Source organism: Thermobia domestica, chromosome 6 (assembly GCF_964235325.1).
Source record: "Thermobia domestica chromosome 6, izTheDome1.hap1.1, whole genome shotgun sequence".
Lineage (NCBI taxonomy): Eukaryota > Metazoa > Arthropoda > Insecta > Zygentoma > Lepismatidae > Thermobia > Thermobia domestica.
The window spans coordinates 37,271,539-37,288,636 of NC_137459.1; the positions used below are offsets into that span (position 1 = coordinate 37,271,539).

At 33.3% G+C, this 17,098-nt stretch overlaps 1 protein-coding gene across 8 annotated transcripts in view; it reads left to right on the forward strand.

The window, feature by feature from the left end:
• The window catches only part of Cadps (calcium-dependent secretion activator 1), a 794,056-nt gene that overhangs the window by 127,481 nt on the left and 649,477 nt on the right, over positions 1–17,098 (forward strand). For 4 of the 8 annotated variants that reach the window (XM_081761519.1, XM_081761524.1, XM_081761527.1 and 1 more), the window contains exon 1: positions 1,548–2,064. The exons of 1 other annotated variant lie outside the window; for it this stretch is intronic. The gene's annotated coding sequence lies outside the window, so the exon portion shown is untranslated. Of the gene's footprint in view, positions 1–1,520; positions 2,065–17,098 lie in introns of those variants that run through there. 3 more of the 8 variants (XM_081761523.1, XM_081761522.1, XM_081761520.1) reach the window with 2 other exon arrangements.

Sequence of the window (17,098 nt, forward strand, 5' to 3'; positions counted from 1 at the left end):
GCCTTGAGCACGAGATTAACGTTATTATTTCAGGAAGTGAATAAGCTTTACCCTTGGCATATTCTTTGGATTAAAGTTTTCCAAACGTTACTTTAAAACAGAAGTGTCCTTTGTCAAAAGTGGGTTAGTTTTCTAATCTGAAGAAAGTCGTCCTATGTTTAGTTAAATATCCGAATATAAACCTAATATTTACTGTATAAATAGACCGCAGACTCGGGCAAATGACTCTTCCTGCTAGCATTCTATCGATATATTCATTGAAAACTTAGAGACGTTTCTAAATTATACATAAAAGATAGCTTAATATTTTTCGTCCACAATGTTAGATTTATCAGTATTAGTGATATCTTAAAACTTTAGTGATACGTATATATCAATGTACTTTTCCATCAGATTTTCAAATATGCACAAATTTACTTAAATCTTACAATTGTTTCGTTTGATATGTTTGTTCATTTTTGAGAAGAGTGGAGTAATTTAATATCACTACGGAACCTTATTGATATTTTTGGTTTCCTTAGTGGATTACTAAAACACGCTGTTTCTGGAAGATTAAAAAAAAAAAAAATTGCTGCTGAAAGGGCTCAAAACATACCTATAAATGTTGACGCATGGGCTATAGAAGTTATGCCAATCTTCGTACAAATTAATAATATATTCTTATATAGTTCAAACTTTTTAAAGATATGATGATAAACAATTGCTTAGAAGAGGATTTCCCAAACTAAGCACCTTGGCTGATTTACAAGACACCACAATATATTTGAAACATGTCACCAAAACGATACTCGAGCCGTAGTGGCTCAGTGGTAGTCATTCACCTCTTGTGCATGGGGTCTTTGGTTCAATCCCAGCTTGCACCAAGCTTGAGCTTTTGTTGTATACAAGCACCATGTGCGTGGGTTTTCTTGGGGTTATCCCGTTTCCTCCAACTTCCTTCATTCTACCACTTCATTCATTTTTCATCATCACCGTCTTCTTTAGCCTAACCGACGTAAGCATAGGACGTAAAACTTAAAGATTTCAGTTCATTTTACTAAAACGATATTCAGTCCACTTTATTTTCTTTTTCAAGATTGACCATACATTTACAGTTAAGTAGTAAATATCGTCATAAATTGTTCATGACGATATGATGCAATATATGTTTTATTGCATTATAGATATGTAATGTATAGTATGTGAGTTTGTGTGTCTTAGGTACGCCTATGGTCTGAGTTGGGATGCCGTTGGAAAATCAGGGAACACTAAGGGCTCAGTGATCTTAAAATAACGTAAGAAGTACATGCTTAAATATTCAGTTGAGTTATTTTCCTTTTTTCTCGGTTTTGAATTGAGGAAAAATAACCTTTTCTTTAATATTATCAACTATTTGCGTTGTCACGGCGCTCAATAATCCACACGTTTACTTTGCGTGCAGCAAGTTACGACGAAAATATGCTTTTGTGATGAGTCGATATGATATTTTCGCTGTAGTGAAGTCGCAACCCTGGAGCAGCGGATACAGCGTTTCGGGCCTATAACGAGTCAGACGGAACGTTTGTCATTTACGGTGTTCCTATCCACCGGACGTCTCCGTCGCGACTCTTCTAGACCTGCGTCTGCAAGTTAACCGAAGCCAAGAACCTATCAAGGTACGGAACATCTCTTCTGCATGCTTAGACTGTTGTGTATAGTGTTTTCGACACGTGTTAGTTTCGAAGCAGAAGATTGCTTTCTTATTCGCCGCACTTGGGAGATACATTCCAATAGAGAGTGATATGCAGTAGGGTTGTAAGGGAAGGGGGGTGGAGGGTATGTTGCGGTATTGTACTTCGAGCGCCACCTTCAAAGTGGCTAATCAACTGTCTTTTAAAGGAAGACAAACATTTGTTATTCCTCTTATGAAATACTTGATTATTGCTCATATTTAGCGTGCACACTGGTTTCTAGTGTGAAACGTAGGTTGTGTACTGAACCACTTCCACGAAAGCTGCGAACGAAGATTTGATAGAGTAGGCTAAATACAAGAAGACTTAAACCGAAGTTGTGTAGTTTCAAAACATTGACCTGCTGTGAAGAGCGGTAAGTGTTATTTGGAACAAAATTTACAACTCATTTTCAGAACCTATACTTAACAAGTTATTTCTTCATTATTAGGAATTCCACAATTAAAATCAGTCATCTGAATGTTAATTGCTTAATAAGAAAGTAAATATTTTTATTTCTATAATTTTCTGTTCATTGTTATTAAATTATTTGACGTACCACACATCCAAGAAAACAATACCCGTTTAGATAAAATTGCTTGTATATGTAAACATTGTTTATTTATATTATTTATTGATGGTGAATACGAACAATTCTACTGGTATTGCTATGCTGTACGAAATCGATTGCATACTCCTACATGCTTAGAAAAACAAAGAAACGCTTTACAATACATCAGTACTTTTTTTAGAGTTCTTGCAGGAGTTAAATTTATTGATGAATTGTATCTTGTGTAGGCGGTTAGTGTAAAGAAACTCAAATTTCCTTGTGTAGTGGCAAATACAACAGTAGCTCTGTCTGTGATATTACTGGTGATTCGTCAGGAATCCTAACCTTCAATTTTCTGCAAACAAATTGAACAATATACACATTCTTGTCAGTCATAAAATTAAAACAGAAGCTTGATTTCTTTCTTTTTTAAAGTACAGTTACAGCATTTCTTAAATATTTATGCCTATATAATTGTTTACACTCTAACACATCAGAAAATCGAAATATTAGGTTTTTGACGTGTGTTCGCATGATGCAAATACTTTGCCCCTAAACAAATACGTTCTTAAAACGAATATTATTCGATAACAATATATATATATATATATATATATATATATATATATATATATATATATATATATATATATATATATATATATATATATATATATATATATATATATATATATATATATATATATCTTTTAAAATTAGATTTTCTGTAGTATATTTTTTTCTATATTGATGTAACATACCGACAACTCAACTCTGACGCATCGCTTGACGTCCATTGGGGAAACCGCGGCTTAGTGATCGAGCAAATACCGTGCGAGCCGTGAATTGTAGGAAACTCGGTCACTGGAACATGGACTCTTAACACTAAATTAATCTAATAAAATGAGTTGGACAAAGAGAAAAAAAATAATGAAAAAGCAACTAGTAGGGCTTTCTAAAAAAAAGTTTAAGATTTATATATTTTTGAACAGATTGCAACCATGTAAAACTAACTTGAAATATCTACGAAACTTGCAGAGTATAGTATTGAATGAGTTTTGTTACTTTCATTCAACTATAGACTTAGTTTTCTTTTCCAATGCCGAAATCCGAAGTATTCGTGGTTGGTTGTTTTAAAGAACTTTTGTAAAAGGTTTCGATGATTTCTTTTTAAAATGAGGACGTAGTTATAAGACTATTAAATTTCTCTCTAGTGAATGTAGGATAAATAGATTACGTAACCTTTCTTGCATGGAAATAGTAAATGGTTTCCATGAAAAGTTTGTCTATTGAAAAGGACATGTATTAAATAATTGTGCACATGTCCTTTAAGTCATATTTGTAAGGTATAGCATGTAATGTGTTTTTTTTCTTTTCACGTAATATTCTTGTATTAAGATGGTACAGTGAATTAAGATCACAGTCCGTTTACGGATTCTAATGCATGTTTATCAAACTTAAACTACCAGCGCAGAAAATTACTTTCCATCGGAAATCAGTGAGCTAAACCTGTCTTTGGATGTCAGAGTTCTTGTTTCCGTAATTTTATTTACTTTTCCCATTTCTTTCATGTATTGTATGACCTTCTCGTATTAATTTATTTAAAATATTAATTTAGCTTTCTTTTCTGTACTATATATTTATTACTTGATACACTACTCAATATCACCTTATGTCCTTCACTATTGACATTTCTTTGTTCTTGTGTGGTTGTCCTTTTTTTAGAAATTGATTTTGATCATAAAATTAATTCAGCAAAAGTATATTCCTTCCAAGGGCTTAAACATAGTCTCAAAGCTATAATATTGATTTCTACAAGACATTTTATACTCGCGGCCTGAATAGATAGAGCTTTTGGCTTTAGGGCAGGAAACCTAGTTTCAGTTAAAGATTAGACTTACGTGGTTCTGATCCATTGTTAAACTGTTGGATTACTTCCAATATAAGGACGTTAAACTCATACTAGAAAGGTATATGAAACTCCAACATCCCAGAGCACGTTAAGCCAGTTCTACAGCCACCATATTTGTGCAGAAGGTTCCCGATTCAATCTGTAGCAACATAAAGTGTTGTTTGTATAAGAACATTAGATTAGGTTCTAAAGATTCAAGCCAGAGTTCAATTTATTCCATTGTATCGCATACAAAATTTTCCATTTCAAGAAAGTAGTTAAATTTTTACAAATACTGATATCAGTTCATGTGAGCTTTTAGTAGACAAATCGTGTTGGTGGGCTTTCTCGAAGCTTTTCCCTTTCTTTCTATTTTTCGTTTCACTATTTTTCATAACTTTCATTTTTCTCATAACTTTCTCCTTACAAAACACAACTGTGGAACATTAAAAGACTTTCATTTCTCGTTTCCAAGAAAGTTGATGTATCTGTACTTTGATGACTGAAATTTTACATTACTCTACTAATAATGGAAACAAAATAGAAGAAAAATGTCTTCTATTTAAGAACATTATTTTAAATAGAATTTCAGTGTTTTTTTAAATGTAGAATTTCATTACATTTGCAAATTCAGTTGTTGTTTTTATTTAAAACACAATTATTATAGCGCTCACCGCTGGTCTAGTGGCGTCCTCCTCGATGGCCTAGTGCAGTGGTTTTCAATCGACGTGTCGCGACACGCTGGTGTGTTACGCAGTCCTCTAAGGTGTGTCGCGAATTTGTAGAATCTAAACATCATGAAGAATTTCATAATAATTAATTAGAATCGAGACACACTGTACCAGTCAATACCTCCTGCGGCAGCGATAATGCTCAGTGCTATATAGAGTCATTATAAAGACTAATAAGTTTCACTATTATGATATATTATTATTATTATTATTATTATTATTATTATTATTATTATTATTATTATTATTATTATTTATAATAATAATATCAAACAAGTGTGTAGCAATGCCCTGGACATTCAGTGAAGTGTGACGCAAGTCAAAAAAGGTTGAGAACAACTGGCCTAGTTGCTAGCGAGTTCGCCTTTGCTGTACGTGGTCCCGAGTCCATTCCCGATTCTAGAACATTTGTGCATACTCGATCCTCGATACTTCTGTGTTCGTGTCCATGCCGTGTTAAGTAGGAAATGGAATGGAAAAAAGTGAAATTAGGAACACAGCGCTAACTAGGGAAATAAAGTTGCTCAGGCATGTTTTGTTCATCATTAAAAAACTTCCTTTGGTGCACGTGGTTCCGGGTTTGATTCTTGGTGAAAGAGCTCAAAAAATAATTTTACAATGAATTCACTTGCGTTAATCATCCGTTTTCTTTAGCCTAAAGTGCATAATCGTGGGACGTTAAACTAAAATGTCGTTTAACTTTAGAATCATTATATCCCCTTAGTAAAACGACTTCATAATTTATTTTGGTCATACAGATGCTGGCCAAATTATTTATGTTGAACCTAAATTTTAGTTATTTAATTCAATCATTCCTATGAAGATAATGTTATAGAAATATAATTCAAAGATTAATACACTTTCTATTATTTTAACGTTTTTCATTTTCTCACTTAAACTGTGAAGAAAATTTGTACGATTTTCCCCTAACAATTTTTGTTTTAGTTTAAAGCCTTGCATAATTAACTGCTAGACGAATGTTATAAGTCTGACGCAGCTATATTTTTTTAAGTGCCTCAGAGTTTATTTATGACATTATAACTGTAAACTAAACCTCGTGATGTTACAGCCTGCACGGAGTCATGGTGGCCGAATGACGCATATTCGATTCTAATATACGTAGTCAATAGTCTGAACAAATATAACCCGACCATCATAGTTTGATTGAACAGGAATTATTGTTAATATTGTAACAAATTGTCATGTAGTCAAATGCGGAAGGCAAGGTAGAAATTGTTCTTTCTCGATCAATTGTTGGCAAGCAGATTTCGGTACATTCATGTGTTAGTTTAAAATTTCCTTCGATTTCAAGGGAAGACACGGTGACTCACATGTCAGTGGTAGAGCGCTTACCTCTGATGCGTGGGGTCCTTGGTTCAGTACCGTAAGTTTGTGATGGACGATCCCGTGCTCGTGGGTTTTCTCGGGGTGCTCCCGTTTCCTTCCACGTTCTTATTCCACGAATTCTTCCATTATCATTCACCTGCTTTAGTCGTCGTCTCCTTTAACCTAAAGGGCATAACCGTGAGACGTTAAACACAAAGATGTAATTTCAACATCAAAAACATAATAAAACCACGGATTTCCAACCATAACACACTGCTTTTGGCTTTAAAAACGGGATATTTCGGCATTTATTAACAGAAGCAACTTTTCCAAACTGCCTCCCGAGGCTGAGTTAATACCGAAAAGTTCATTTGCCTATCAGGAATTGAACTCGGGATGACGCAAATGCCAAGCATGTGTATTAGACATTCAGAAATGAAATAAAATGAAATTTCTAGTGTAACGTTCTACGAATGCGATCTGTAGGCTAAAGGAGACAAACTAAGCATTCAGCTACATGGAAATAGTGTGATTTATGTCTGCCAAGCTTTCGAGGGAACAAAAGCGAATGAAGCTAGGTTAGAAACAACGGACGCCACTGTTGACAAAAAAAAAAATAAAATAAAATAAAATAAAAATAAAATAAAATAAACGAACAACACTTAGCACACCAAACGACGAAGTGTTTCAGTTTATATTAATACTGCAAGTTGAAAATAAATTGATACATTGTAGAATTCAATACTGACTAGGAAAACTATAGAAAAAAACAACACAATCGAGTTGTGTACAATAAGTTGGTTTCCACTGTCTGTACTAATATAGCTAGAAAATTTGTTATTGGGTGTATTTATATCTTAAGGGGAGTTATCACGAAACTTCCTACATGCCTAGAATATGTTATTAATTAAACTGCTCAGCCTCAAACATAATACAGTATAACTCCGATTTTACGTTCTTATATTTAACGAAAAATTTGTTTAGTCCTGAAAAGTAACGTTATTACGTAATGCATTTAAATGTGCATTTAAGGAGAACTTTTCTAATATAATGTTCGTATTTAACGAAACAAAATATAGAAGAGACGTGATTAGTAAAAAAAAAATATTCATATGCGGTACATCGCTCTCGGAATGCCATATTTACTAGAATCAATAAATCCACTTGTATGTAGGTATTTCGATAACTATCGACAAAAACTAGGTCAATACTTCCATTACTATCTACTGACACCAGGATCGATATTATTCTTCTGAGCTCAAAAATATTAATGTTAGCAGTTCTTTTTCTTCAAATTTTGTTAGTTTTTGCTTTGTTATGTTTGATCATTTTTTTTGCTGTGGATTTCAACACATTTTCTTCAGTCTTGGGAAGGTGAGAGTATTGATCGTGTCAATATGTTTGAAAACAGTGGGTTAGGTTCAGTGGTTTGTCTTTTAACAGCCTGTTTGAGGCATGATGTTTTCATGATTGTGTAAAGATGTTAATTTTGTAAGATTTTAAAATAAAAAGTGCAAATCAAAATCATTCATATATACTGCTTGAAAAATAGAAAATATATTAAAATTTTAAAATCTTACATTTTGTATCTTAGGTACAAACTTCCTTTTTTATATGAAACCAATATTTGGCGAAAACTTCCAGTTAAGGAAAAAAAATTGCAAGCAATTTGCTAAATCGTGTTTACTACATTAATACCATTGTTAGTATGCAGAATGTGCATTATTGTTCAATTATCTTCGTTACAGACATTCTGTTTTCCAATTGCCTAACTAATTCCATGAGCGTTTGCTAGGAAAGAGTTTAAAGTGGTAAACAAAGTTATTATAAATATAATAGTACAAAATTCTTACTTCACTATAAAAACTTGCTTTCGACATCCATTCGGCTACTTACTTTTACATTCATATAAACAGCTAAAACGCAAACATTTGTGATTATTTTGGAGCATATCCTTCATTTGGTGTTGCCATATTTTATCATTTTTAGTAATTACGTTGTAGTTTTAAAAAAATAACAAAAATAGCACGGTATACGAATGTTATAAGTCTCCTGGTGACACTATACTAAATCAGCGTATCGTTATGATAATTATTCACGGTTTATTACTCCACCGCAGGTCATCCATTGTTTCACTAAATGTTCTTGGTTTGTCCCTTTTTAAATGTGATTTATGTGTTACGAAACTTCAGCGTATTGGAAAAGTAATTCACAATACATACCAGCGATAAATAAAGGGAATTATGCACGAGCGCATGCGCAATGTTTTATTTTGTTAGGGAATCCGCGAGTCTCTTGGGTTTCTCGATTCATCGGTTGAAAACTCTGGTGTAAGCAATTGGCCTCTAAATTATAATTAATGGAGCTGTCATTGCAACCAAACCGAGTAACGTGATCGCCCACATTAATGCTATAGAGAGTTTCAATGTGAAATTCGTATAATCACCAACACAAAGCTTACATGATATAGGTATTTTAAAATGTAAACTTGTGACTTTTCCATTATCATTTTCTTTTGTTTAGAGCGAGTGGATGTAGGTGAACTATTAGTATTCTTGGCTCATAATTTGTAGATACAGGGTTCGAGCCTCATCCACCTCAGCCATTCTGACTAGAGACTTATCCGGAGTTTTCGCCAATGAAGGAGCTGTTTCCTATGGGAATTCGCTCCAATCTTTGTTTCCATTCTAAAATATCTCCAGTAAGTATATGTAAAAGTTCGTTCATCTCTATATATAAAAATGGAAGTGACTGTTTTGATTTCTTATCTCTTGAACCGCACGACCGATCTTGATCAAATTTTCAACATAGATGAGGTTCGGGCCTGGCATAGTTCTTATTGTTTTACTTTGACGGTGCAACTTAGGGGGGCACGAGGAGTACACACACACACACATACCTACTCTCTCTCTCTCTCTCTCTCTCTCTCTCTCACACACACACACACATACACACACACACACACACACACACACATATATATATATATATATATATATATATATATATATATATATATATATATATATATATATATATATATAAATGACAGTGACTACTTTTCTGACCTAATAACTCTTGAACCAAGAGACCAATGCCTATCAAATTTGCTACATAGATGAAATTGGCTCTGAAATGTTTTATCATTTTAATTTCACAGTACAACTTAGGGGGGAGGGAAGGATGTTTCAATATGATCGAAAATGACCGATATTTCTGCCGAATCCATAGTTTTCGAGATCGCTAAGATGAACAGTGACACTTCCGATCCCGTTTAAATCCACATCCAGCCTCGCAACTTGGGGGGGGGGAGGAAGGGAGATACATAAAAATGATCGAAAATGACCGATGTTAGTGTCAATTCCATAGTTTTCGGGGTCGCTGAGACGGACAGTTACACTTCCGATGTCTTTTAAATGAAATTCACCCTTTTATGTCCAAAATGAAATGTATTCTCCCACGTGTAAAGAACGAGTATTCTGTTAGTAAGTACATAAATAATCCTAACCCTTGTTTATGTAAAAGTACGTTTATGCTGTTAGAATGTTTGAGTATGATCATTTATTTATTTATTTATTTATTTATTTAAATTTGACGTATCAGTAGACAAATACCGTGTGCGTGGGTTTTTTCGGGGTTCTCTTGTTTCCTCTCACTTAATTCATTCCACTATTTTCATTCATTTTTCATCACCATCGTCTTCTTTAGCCTAGCTGGCATAACTGTGAAACGTAAAACTGAAAGATTTCATTGTTGACGTATCAGTACTAACTGAAAAGATCACAGAACCTGCGAAAAAATATCAAGTGGAGTACCCTAACTCCAAATTCTAGAGATCTCAGATTTGAGATCCACCATAGCCTTCCTAATAACTGTACGCTTTATTGCCTAATAGTCGAGTAATTAGTTAGGTTCTTCGCCTGTATATGTGATTTTGGTTGGATCTCAGTTATCTTTGCTTTACAAAGCAGGGAAATACGCCGCCAAGCTAACAAATTAATTCTCTATGTAAACACTTACATAAAACATGAAACGGCGCCGTTGCTTGTTCTTAAAACGTGATTTGCACCAAACTATCAAAGTAAAAATAACAGTAATTTTTTATCTTTTGTGTTCTATTTTATATTTGAAAATCCATTAGTTTCATTTTTGAAAATACATCTACTGGCGGCATGAATCCAATTATATTTTTAGAATATTCCCACACAATATCATCACATAACTTTAGAATATCCTCACGTAACTTTAAACAAGTCTACACAATGTAATAATTTATGTTCTTTTCTTGCAAATACATCATAACGTGGATTGGAATGATTATACAGTTTTTTTTAAAGACGTACTGTATGTTCAATGCTGAATTCTCTTTATCTGTACGCATGTGTGTCTGTTATTTGCAAAAGTTTCAATTTTGAGTCCTCCATTCGATAGAGCATCAAAAACTATCTCAAAGAAGTGATGCTATTTTTCGTGTCATTCTTACCATTCCCGATATATTGGAGAAAAAAGTTTCGATTTCCGGAGATTTAAGGAGCCATATTTTTTGAACACTAAGTCATAGAGATCATATTGGAGTTCATCAATACCTAAGAGGATGGTGAATATTTTGGCACCAAATAGTAACTGGTGGCCACTCGTCAACTGGCCATTGTTCTGATATTAGCCAAAAAAGTTCTGGTTTTGGGGGATTTAAGGAGCCATATCTCGGGAATCGTCAGTCATAGAGAAATGATATTTTGCGATTTTTTTTTAAATTTTGAGCCTTCCATTTTCAGCATGTCTTCGTAAAACAACAAATCGTAGAACATTCTAACAGAAGTCTTTAAAAAAATGTGGAAAAAAATTAGTACTCAAGGAAATTATAAATGGATAGATATATTACAAGAATTGTTTAATGAGTATAATAATAAAGTGCATAGAACAGTTGGTATAAAGCCTACAAAAGTTAAGAAAAAAATTTAATTCTTTTTAAGCTCGTTGTGTCAATGCTCTTGTAGCATTCTCAACTGGTTTTACTTTCCTATCCGTGAGCAAATTAACCCCTTACTGGATGCAACCCAAAATCACGTGTCGTTGTGTGGGTTGCTCGACAAGCAGGCGTTTTATGAACTTCTTTCATACATAAGCAAACGGTAGTTCTGTTACTAGTGCTACGGTCTCCTGCTATAGAGTTGCGTGCTTTCTTCGAGTAATAATAACTTTCGTGACACAGGTACCATTACCATGAAGGTTCCCGAGAATGAAAGTGATATGTAACAGTGACTAATATGTTTTCAAGTGACCGAGGATTTTTTTTAATTATGAACGATTTAATTTCATTTCTATCTTAGTACTGGCACTACACTATTATTTTTCGTTTTGAAACATTGCATTTAATTTTCATATGTACTTTTTAGTATGAATATTCTATATCCTGTTTAACGGCAGTTTGATAGTTTTTGGTATAGTAAATTAAAATCGGAAATTTTCGTTCAGAAAACTTTTGTTGCTGAAATTTGAGACTAGGAGTATATTCAAAGCTTTGCTTTAAACGATGCTGTCCTTAAGTACATTTACTTGATATATATACAGTTAAGAAAATGACTACCACTTTAGGGTGTTACTTGTGTTAATTTAACACCAAAGACATCGCCTTCCGAGCATATCAGAAGTAACTAGTAATTGTCAGTGAGAATTTGAATTGGATTTTATTGTATGCAATGATCAAAGCTTTACCTATTATATATGACACTTATACCACGTAGCGAATAACGTAATATGTTTTGTTGTAATCGGTGAAGAAAGTAGTTTTGTAAGCCTATGAATTGTCTGACAACAGTTACATGAGTAGCAGTTTTGCCATCTGTTGTTTTTTTATCCTAGCACATAAGAAAAACAGATAAGAATTGTATCCAGTCAAAAATATTTCAGATGAGCACTAGGTAATCAAAGAGTACCCCTATGCCAAGTTTGGTCAAGCTCAGATAAGTTCTGTAGATCGCGTACGGTATATGGAGTTCTTGTGATTTGAAAGAAGAATAAAACTACATAAAATTAATTTCTGAAGAATGAGTCGAGATGTAGAGCGAAAGAAATTGAAGAGCCATAATAGAAAACAATAAAAAAAAATCATCGTTCATACAAGGACTACGTTGTGTTAACGTGCTATTTTGTCTATTTACTTTGTTTTAGAAGTAGTGGTTAAGCGAGTGAAGTTAGATATTCATTCTAGATGTATAAAGATATTTCATATATACTACCACCAAACTATTATCTTAAGAAGTTTTGATATAAACAATGAAGTGAAAGTACAGAACAATTTTACTACTAAACTTTCATTTAAATTTAATTGGATAATGAAATAAAATACAATGTTTAGAGCAACATTGCACGGTTATGTCCTGCAGGTTGAAGAGAAAGGTGAAAAGATCTATGTTCAGACTCACAAACACGATGTTGTCCATCACAAATTTACCCGAATTTGAATTGTACAGAGGTCCATACCAACAGAGGTAAGTGCTTTACCACTGAGGCACTCTGCTAGCTTACTTGTTTGATTCAATATATCTAAAGATCCCGTTCTTCGCCTAGTAAGAGACAACGTTAATGAAAAGTATTTGAAACTTATACTGGGGCCTCGGTGGCTTAGTGGCAGAGTCATCTGTGATGTAATGGATCTTTATTTAATCTCAGGCGATATGAATTTGTGGTGCACAACATGGTGTCCGTGAATCTTCTCGAGGTTCTATCGTTTCTTTCCATGTAATTATTCCACCATTTTTAATAACCATTCATTTCATTAATCATCTGTCTTCTTTTGCTTAAAAACCGTAAGTGACATTTTTATTTCTGAAAATTATAATTAATTTCTGAAAAATGTTACTTCTGGTTTATGGCTCAGGGAATTTGTTGATGTGAGCTCGAATTTAATGGACTTCTGCAACTTCTAGCTTTCCCTTAAAGTAGCATAAATCGAGGTGCAGTTGATCAACTTTCTCGTACACGAAGATGGTATACTCCAACCAAGTTCATGGCAATTTCTAGGTAAAATTATTAAATTCGCTTTACGAAATTCTCCAAACACGCCCCTAGACGTTTCTTCTCGAAGTTATCCTTATGGAAATTGGTTTCTCACACTTGAAAACGAAAATTCGTACAAGTAAATAACAAACCCTCATATACGTTTGTTTGTGGTTATACCCATCCTTTCAATATAATAATAATAATAATAATAATAATAATAATAATAATAATAATAATAATAATAATAATAATAATAATAATTTCTTTTTCCAGCGTACCATTCAGAGTGGCAATTCTCAGTACTTCTTATTTATAGTTAATTGTCTAAGAATATATTATGCAAAATTTCAACTCCCTAGTCCAAACAGTTTTAGGAATGTGGAAAAGTACGAGAAAGTAATTTGACGTTCATTTACCCCTTCTCTTTGTTGAATTTCGCAAAGTGCCATCTTAAATGTAGTTTAGGGTCTAAGGAGAACATCTATATAAAAAATTAATTTCCTACATTCAATGATTTAAGAGATCTGATGAAAAGAGACAAAAGTTCAGCTTCCTTTCCTCCTTTTCCTCCCTTTATGTGTCGTATTTCTCAAAACCCCATCCTATCCACTATCTAAGGCATATATTTTTAGTATAGAAATCCTTTATACTTGAGAAGGTTAAAATCAAACATCTTAATTAGCTACATTGAACAATTTACATTAAGATACCGGGGATAGCAATGCTGTAGAAAACTTCAGGTAAATTTAACAGCAACAAAGTAATTCTATGCTTGACGGAATTCGAAAGATCATCTCCGCAGAATCGAAACTCATCACCATCATCATTATAGGTATTCTGCCATTATTTGTCAGGTTATTTGCTGCAAATTAGAAGATTCCAAACTAAACGGTTTTCAGCTAACCTCTTCATCTTTACGTAGTATCTTTCTGTTTTGATATCGTCCATCAACTGTAGCCTCTTTCGATCGCTTTCTCTTTTTCTTGCCACCATACCCTCTTGTGGGGCCTTCATGATACAGTTCCTTGTCTGCCAATGTCCCAACGAGTTTCTTTTTCTCTTTTCAATTACATCTAAAGTTGTTTTTTCTCCCCAACCATTTCTAACACTTTTCCATTCTTCTCCACACCCACATTTCAAAAGATTCCAGTCTTTTTTCATCGTTTTTGCGTAATGTCAATGTGTCTGCCTCATTCAGTACTACAGTACTCGAGAATCTGAACTGGGGAGAGATAGCAAAAAAAAAAAAAAAAAAAAAAAAAAGCAATGATGTAGAAAGTTTCGGCTCAATTTAACCATAAGTGGTGAATTTGAGTGATTCAATGCTTGATGTAATTTGAAGGGTCATCACGAAAGATTCTACACTCGTCATTATATTCTTTTCTGTACCAATGAAATTTAGCTAGGGTTATTGTTACCAATTCCTTTAAGATTATGCGTTATATTTTTGTATTACCTTTTTGACGTACCCAGACGTAAATACAGATTCCTATATATTTTTTGACTTCCAAAGTCTTTGGCGCAGTTTTTTTGACAAGAACTCTTCGCACCATTCATATAGTTCATATGTGAGACACATCTTCCACCGATCGTGATCCCATTAATTCTATGTCTTGGTGGGATTATACGTAATAGTTTTCATCTGAAAATGGACGTTTAACTACAAACATTAAAAACCATCTTAGATGTATCGATCTCATTGTGATTTGTAGCTATTGGAATATTTCGCATCCTCTAACTTTCTTTCTATTAAATAGTGGTGGAGTAAAATGAAAGCAAAGGATATGGGTGTTGGATATATTTATAACGTGTTCTAATTGAAAATGATTTTCAGTAAATATGGATTTCTATATGAAGAAAAGTATATAGTGTTTAGCTGACCTAAATGTTAGTAATCCGTGTATATTTTATTTTGCAGTTAATTTTCCTATCTCCTTTAATATTATAAATAAATCTTTAGATACATTTCAAACTGATCGTATCTTAGAAACAGCAGTGAAGTATAATAATTGAATTTTGTAATTTGAATATACAGGGTGTTTTGAAACAACACCGACAACGTTTGGAAGGTTATTCCTGACACCAAGATAAGACAAAAAGGTATAGACTAACCTGGCTGCACAAATGTTTCCTTTGGGAGTTATAGGCTACCGAAAACATAAAAAAATGAACTTTAAAGGTCCATAGTTCCAAAACTATGGGACCTATTGTAGTCGCGTCAAGACTTCTCTTAGGAATTAATATGTGCCCTTTCCAAAAATCCTTACTTCAGAATCCTAAGGTACGCACGCAATAATTTTTATAGAGGGAGTTTGGCTACAGGCATATAATTTGAACTACTCACCAACTACCTCTATAAAAATGTTGAGGAAGTACCTCAGGATTCTGAAACTTGGATATTTGGATAGGGCATATACTAGTTCTTAATTAAAGTCTTGATCCGACTACGGTAGGTCTCATAGTATTGGAGCTATGGACCTTTAAATTTCATTTTTTCATGTTTTCGGCAGCCTATAACTCCGAAAGGAAGCATTTGTGCATCCAGTTGGTCTATACTTTTTGTCTTATCTTGGTGTCAGGAATGACCTTCCAAACGTTGTCGGTGTCGTTTTCAAATACACTGTATAATATGAAAGTTTTTATTTCCTTAAAGAGAAGTCAAAGAGCCTATAAACGTATTGCATTTTAAAAGTTTTAATCACTTTGTTCCGCAAATAGAGAGGGCTTCATCGGGCTTAACTGTGAACTGCATAGCCAGCTACTGATTAAATGGAGTAGCATCATGTGTGTGAATTTTCCCAGCTGCTGTCATTTTTCCTCTACTTTATCATTACATCAACTATTTCAGTGACACTTGTGTACATTTATATTGTATTCTTAACCACAACACAACCATGAGACTTTAATGTAAGCTTTATATTTAATTTATTTCCAATGATATATATATATATATATATATATATATATATATATATATATATATATATATATATATATATGACATAGAAATTTTGAATGTTCGATTATGAATATTATTTTGTTTTTTAGTATACGATGTTAAAAACTACATTGGTTAGTATAGGAGAAATTGCAAGATAATTTTATAGATTTTTTAAGCTTTAAATAGCATAGTTTGTTCGCTATTAACAATTTTGGCGGCTTACTAAATATGAAAACATCGAAGCAATATAAAACACTACCAACCTTGGCGCATTGGTTGTAATATGTCAGCTTTAAGATCATTTGGCACTCTTCCCATTTGTATTTTAGGTAAAACAGACACTGTGTATTTCAAAGGGCAAACCGAAACGTTTATGCTTTCGCTGTGATTTGACCCAAAAACATTCGCAGAGAACTACTCGCCCACTGCGGACAGAGTATATTTATTGAATATCAGACTCACTCTATTCAGGAGTTAACTATCGTCGTCCATTAAAGTTTACGAAACAAAAGTGTAATGCATTGGTTTTCATTTATATTTGTTATCATTGCCAGCGTAGGTTTTAGATGTAAAGAAATGTTTCAAACCAGTCGTTAGGGAAACACTCTACACTATTTTAAATACAAAACATACTTTTGACTCCAATGATATACCAGTCTGTATAAAATCAATTAAACAGACACTAAGATAGTTTGAGGTGATACATCGAAATACATTGATATACCTATCACAATTATAAGTGTATCTAAACCATCTTGGCTGCATTTTCAGCACATAATATTTTGAGGCAATTGATGCCACTTGTTTTATTCATTTAATTTTTTAAACAATTCTTATTCTTCAGCGTAAACGTAGGTCTTGTTTATATTGAATTCATTTTTGAGGTATAATTTCGACAATTTTACAGAAATACGCACTCAACAAGGTTTAACAATATCGGCTAGTCCTAAGTTTGTGGTTTTTATTCAT